At 41.5% G+C, this 6,507-nt stretch overlaps 1 long non-coding RNA gene across 1 annotated transcript; it reads right to left on the bottom strand.

The window, feature by feature from the left end:
• Positions 1-356: 356 nt before the first annotated feature.
• Positions 357-5,648, bottom strand: LOC137144537 (uncharacterized). The gene is made up of 3 exons (XR_010917421.1): positions 5,554-5,648; positions 5,291-5,422; positions 357-1,047 (listed from the first exon to the last, which is right to left on the bottom strand). It is a non-coding gene; the product is annotated as an uncharacterized lncRNA (long non-coding RNA).
• Between the last annotated feature and the right edge of the window lie 859 nt (positions 5,649-6,507).

The following is a 6,507-nucleotide window of genomic DNA, read 5'->3' as shown; positions in this document are numbered from 1 at the left end:
ATTTAGATGTGAGCTCTGGTTTGGGCCTAGTTAATCTAAGCTACATTATCTTGGCTTGGTTACCAGGTTGGGGTCTCTCTCAAATTGAACCTTAACTCTGAATTTCCTTGATATACGATTTCATAGAGTTGAAGGCCATTTTAGATCATCTTGTCTGACCTCCTGTACATCACAAGCCATTAAGTTTCACCTGGTTACCCTCATGTTTGAGCTCAATAGCTTGAGTTAGACTTAATCACTTAAGTTGTGCACCACAGCCAAAGATGCTTGATTTGAGATAATTACAGCATCTCTAATATATTTTCCCTAAATTCCTGATATATAATCTTACTCCATCTTCATGTAGTTTTTGGCCAGGAATATCCTTGATTTGATCTTGGGTTTTTTCTTTTTTACATTAAAACTTTCATCCATGAACTACTAAGCAAGAAACTTATCAATTGATGTTTCTAATGATTTGGAGATATAAAGGGTCAATCTTCCAATATTTTTTTATTTTCAATTTTGTGGTTAGATTCACCATTACAAACCAGCAAGCACATACTACTCTGATAAATTGAATGTATAGCTGCTTTGCTTCATCACAGCAATGCAAAACAACCAGCCTCTCACCACTGTGCCCTCCACATTTCCTTTCACACCTCCCACCATAAAATTCCTTCTCAATCCTTCCTCCCCACATTCACCTGCTCACATTAATCCCAGTTTCCTTCTCCTGTTCCCTGCATTTCCTTGCATCTGTTCACATACTTCACTCCTTCCTCCTGTTGAGTAGATATAGTACAAGAGGTAGTTTTGGAGGGAGGGGAGGAATGTAGGAATAAGTTATTTTTTGCTGTAATTCTTCTCCGGCAGTGGACGATGAAGAAAAAAAAAGTGCTCTACTTCAGGAGAATTCCATGAAACTATGCCCTCTTACAAAATAGTCATCATCTCCCGTCATTCTCCAGGGACGAGGTTATTCTCTTTCAAAATGGCCTCCACTTCCCAGTGTTCCCTATGGGAGTGAAGCCAAGCTGCCCTCGGTGAAAATAGTGGTTCCTTATGCTGTCAAGAGAAGGGGAACAGTATTTTAGGTAACAAGCGAACAGAGTTGGTGGCCATGTTTGCTAAGGGCAGCCTGTAGCCTCAGTCCCTTTGCAAACAATTGGAGTTGTAGGCCATTTTGAGAGGGGTATCTCCTCCACATCTATACCTTCCAAAGCTAAGGTGACCAGATGTCCCAATTTTATAGGGCCAGTCCCAATATTGGGGGCTTTTTCTTATATAGGTGCCTATTACCCCAACCCCATGTTGGATTTTTCATACTTGCTATCTGGTCACTCTATCCAAGGCTGATAGATAAAGCTGCAATGGAGCAGGTGGGCCTGATTCTGATCTTAAGTACATTGGCTTACCATGTAAATTAGACTTGCCAATAGTCCTCTACTATAAGGGATGTAACTATTTTAAATAAAAGGTCTTGTCCTGTACTAAATCAGTATGAGATGCCTTTTGTCCTGCATCTCAACCAGAGGTATAGTGCTGCCAGAGTGGACCGAAGTGATCTGACAAGTGCTTTGGCATTTCACTTTGCAAAGTGCTACAGGTTGGCAACTTGACCTGGTACACGGGGTTGCAATGCTGCTCAAATTTGGCCTGGCCACCCCTCCATCTCTAGACCCCTGCTGAAAGTGCCCCCCAACCTCCTGCCCCCGCCCGCCCCGAAATCTGAAATAATGCCCTTCCTTCCTCCAGTCGACACACCCCTTATTTCAACCTCTGCCCCACAGAGCTGCAACAGGCAGAGACCAGCAACTACAGCCTCCCACTCAGCTCCTGGCATCCACATAGAACCTGAACAGGAGTGGCAGTGGCTGCCCGGTCAAGTATCTGAGGCCCTGGGCTCTCTGCAGTGCCTAGAGCTGGAGAGAGGTGAACTCTTAGGAATGACAGGTACGGAGAAGGACCTGCCCTCAGAGGCTCAAATCAAGACTGGGGACATCAGAGGTCTGTCTTGTATTTTTAAAATACCATGTTGACAATCCTAGTGCAAATCAAGAATAATTCTATCCAAGTCCATGGTGCAAACCAGTCAACGTGGCCAACCCCAAGCATTCAGAAATCATGAGTCAGATCCCCAAAAAACAATCTTTAAAAAAAAAAAAACTGTGTGTTTTGGGAGTGTGGCAGTTGGTTGGGGATTTTTTTTAAGGTGGGGTTGGGGGGGGGGGGGGGCATTATTTGCCTTCTGGTTTCTGAGACTCTCATGCAAGCCCTTGATTCAAGCAGCTAGCCCTTTAAGAAAGAAATCAAAGACCGCAAGACTTGTAATAAAATTGCCAGAGTTAGCAGCGCTGAGTCAGTGTAAACAAAGTCGGAATCAGGCCCGATATTTTGCTTAAATGTGAATTACATTAAGCACGAGTTACTTTACTAATTATCATAAAGTCTGTGGTAAACCACTGTTAGAAATGAATGTATATGTGCTTAATGTCACATTATATAAGATCTTGTTCTTGGAAGGCAATGCTCCATGACGTAATCGAACACAAACCGCAGCACAGCCAGCCTTGGCACTGTTAAAAATGTGAACCTTGGTAGGGATCAGGTAGAATTCTGGAAAATTGTGACCTCAATATAGGCTGGCTGACCTTCTCATAACAGAAAATGATCATTCTTAAAGGTACCCAGCCTAGATCAGAACTTTCCTTAAGGATCTGAAGTGACACTGCAAGAAATTGCTTTCCATGCTATTTCAGTGCTTTCACTTTCTAATGCCAAAGAAGATTCTATTGTGAAATGAAAATACAATGAAATAGCACAGGTAAGCAACTTTTGGAAGGATTTAACATTTGTTTAGAAATTCTAATGCTTTTTTCCTTTCACAGTGCTATCTAAGCAGAAGAGAAACTCTGTAATATCAAAAGCGTCTTTTTTATTTGATTAAATAAAGTGTTTTAAAGGGTGTTTAAGGCATTATTTTAAATGGAGAGCATAATGCTAATAAAATCAAGCAATTTCTTACTGATAACTTAAGTAACAAGCACAATCATTTCAAGGCAGCTTTTAAAAACAATTTCAGCTTTTAAAAAAAATCTAATATGTATTAAATTGTTTAGTTAGCATTAAGATATCTTTCTGGAAGGAAAGCACATTTAAAATTTAATTTGTGTGTGATTACTTCAAACATATACTTATTAACAGTTACCTAGATGCTTATGGTCCTTTATGCATTCATGTTTAGTTCCTGCTTTATTCACAGTTTGTTAATTGGTGTGATATGGGATGAATATTGATGGCATAGTTTGTGAAGATGATTTCCATACCAAAGGAGGCAAGAATATTTACTGCCTGTGCAAAAGGAAGTTCTTTGCTGATCTGACTTTGAAGTTTGATAAAAGCCATCCCATTTTTTTTCCTGGGTGCAATAGGTTGGTTCAGTGCACAGGTACCTTTTTGTGATAGGCACAACATAAGATAACAAAATGGGGAATCCAATTTGTGAAAGCAATTGTTCTTAACAAGCTATGAGCCTGATGCAGCACTATGTTATTCCAGGTTTGTGTTGGTGCAGCATGACATGACTGGATCCCTTTAGTAGAAGAGAACCCTGACGAGGGTGTTTGGATCTAGAATTACCTCGAAATATCCCCACCGTCGGCAGGGCAAAATTAAATCATTCAGATCTGCATCAGAACTTTCCCAAAATCCAGAGAGGATCCTATCCAATATTTCAGCTCAGGCCCATCTTTAATCCATGCAAAAAGGGGCTGAATGAGCCAAATTGATTTGGAAATAAGTGGGCGATGCATGCTGGAGGCAAGGAAAGTGGGTAGAAGCCCCGCACAAACACCGTGAAGTAATATGTTTTCCATGTGTGTGTGCGTGCGCACGCAGACGTATTACACAGAGAAAGAAGGGACATTGAGGGAGCTCAAACAGGAGGGTGTGGCAAGACACAGTAGGATGGAGACTCAGCCAGGAGGAGATGATGGATATGAAGAAACAGCCTATGGGGAAGCCTAGACAGGAAGGAGTTGGCAGTGGAGCTCGGAAGGATGATGGGAGGTGGGGGAACACCCAGTGCGAGGCCTCAGAGGATAGGGTAGTGGTATAGTCCACAATGATTGGAGATGATAATGTCTCAGTAGACTGCATTGTGATGCCTGCTACACCACGTCCTCCCAAAGGAGTTTGCTCCCCAACAGGGATCCAGCAGAACAGTGCAACACAGGAGCTAAAGGAGGATGAACACTTTCTACCTCACAGAGTAGCTAGTAGATCCCTCCAGGCCTGAAGATTGTACTGGAGAAGACTCCTATCCCCTCACCCTACCCAAAGAAGAGCGTGGAGCATGAGGCCCTTAGCTTTAACTCATTCCGGCCCTGCACTCTATGCAGTCATCCATACCAGTGCAAAGTAGGTCTAAAGTGCTAGTGTTGTGACCTGACACCCAATTTGAACTGACTTCACAAGTAAAATGTTGAGATTTTTTTTTTTTCCCCCCCCACTGGCTTTTTCAAATTGTTGAATTTTTGTTTAAATTAAAATAAATCAGCCAGTGGTAGAGCTGGTCAGAAACTGACAAAAAACACTTACTTGAACATTTTCACTTACATTTCTGAGGTGGCATTTCTCCCATCAATTAGAATTTGATTTAAAAAAAAATTTGAAAAATCAAAATTTGAAAATTTAAATCAACCCTACTTTGTACCGCTATCAACAGTGCAGGACAATGGAGAATCTGGCCTTCTGAGTCTCCCAGCTCCCTACCTGGAGGAAGAAATAATCCCTCTCGAAGACCAGCCAAGTGAGTCAACTCCCAGTCTTGCCTTCAGCCTGACAGAGATACTGAGGCAGTTTGGGAGCTGGTTGGGAATTTTTTTGGCAAAATGGTTTTTTCCTCAGAAAATGTTGATTTGTCAATACAAAAACTTCCTAAGAAAACATGTTGAGAGAGACCCTCCTAGAACACCGGCCAGTCCAGTCATTAGGGCCCTCATCTGGGATGTGGAAGATGCACATTGAGGCAGGGATCAACCACTTGGATATCGGCTGTTTTGGAGAGCCTTGGTCTCTCTATCAGAAACATTGAAAGGTGTTGGTTTCATCCCAATACAGAATGAAAACAAATTTCAAAACCTCAATTTTCCATGAACCAGAATTCTCATTTTCCAGCAAGCGCTAGAGGTGGATGTTTCACAGCACAGGCTGGGAGGCAGAGAAAAGAAACAAGAAAAACAGATAAAGGACAGATTAGGCCCAGGGCAATGCTAGAGCACTTAAAAACAATAGGCAAAATTCTCACCTTGTGAATTACTTCAGTGGAGGGCTGTAATTGTATATTTGGGATTAAATCCTGCTTTCACTGAAGTGAATGGCAAAACTTTCTGAATTAAGTCTTTTCTGGTCTCTCCTCATCATTCCCAGTTGTTCCTGCCTGTAATGCATTGAAACATCAGGGCCAGCTGTACCACCAATGTTCCCCTTATACCATCCAGCTATTTGAACCTGGGAATGGAAGAGTCACTTATTTCTGAGACAGTGGGAGCTCAACTGCAAAATCCTTACCTTTTTATAACCTTTCCTTTTATGGATTTTTACTGCAGGGGTAGATTCTGCTCCCTGCTTCAATATCACTGAAATGACTACTAGAAGTGCTAAATATATAAAGACACAGAGAATCATGCTTGCAGGACTCAGAACTACAAAACACTTCACATTTTATTTCTTTCACCTGCTCATATAATGTACTCACATGTGGATTACTGCCAGTGTAACCAGGGGAAACTATGAGCCATAATTAGCCCTTGATAGTTATTTCTTAAAGAAAGCTTTCAGGTGCCCTCCTCCACACACCCCCACCCCATCCCCCATGCTCCCCAAAGTTTGGTGGTTATGTGGAATCCTGTATGGATGTAACCAACAAATATAAAAAATATGCTTTCCCCTCTCCTTTTAAAATGTGCAAATCATAAATCCAAAGCGCAAAGAAAAACCTAGCGATCACAGATGCATAATCATTTGTTTTTCTGACTGGATAACAGCTTCATTTGTAGCAGGTGAAATAGATAGTGTGTGAACTAAATAGATATTGTTAGGCAGGTGGAGTCAGGAGGTAATAAGTGCATTTGACGATGTTGCTAGGTAGTACAGCAATTGTTACTAGGTAGCAGATGTTACCAGGTATTAAGTACATTTGTGCTTCTTTTGACGAATTGTTGTAAGGTCCTAATCCTTTCACTCACTGCAAGTTGAAAGCACTCAGCAACATGCCAGAAAAGGCCTTAAGTGCATTTCCATTACTTAAAGTTTGGAGTTTGAGATCAGCTCAGAAAAGGGCAGTGATGTGTTCCTTTAAGGCTACTTAATAGTAATCAGAGAACCTAGTCTTATTGAAACTTAGAATAGTGCACAAGTTGTGGAGCAAATGGTTGGAGCTTTGCTAATAAATGAGCATTAACTCTGTACTGGTGTGAGAGCATGTGGATTTATTGCCACTGAAAAGTACAAATAGCAGCCAGA

The sequence above is a fragment of the Emydura macquarii genome, unplaced genomic scaffold, assembly GCF_026122565.2.
Source record: "Emydura macquarii macquarii isolate MOO-44397 ecotype Brisbane River unplaced genomic scaffold, CSIRO-AGI_Emac_v2 contig_3470, whole genome shotgun sequence".
In the NCBI taxonomy this organism is placed as follows: Eukaryota; Metazoa; Chordata; order Testudines; family Chelidae; genus Emydura; species Emydura macquarii.
This window is presented reverse-complemented; position numbering and strand designations above follow the sequence as displayed.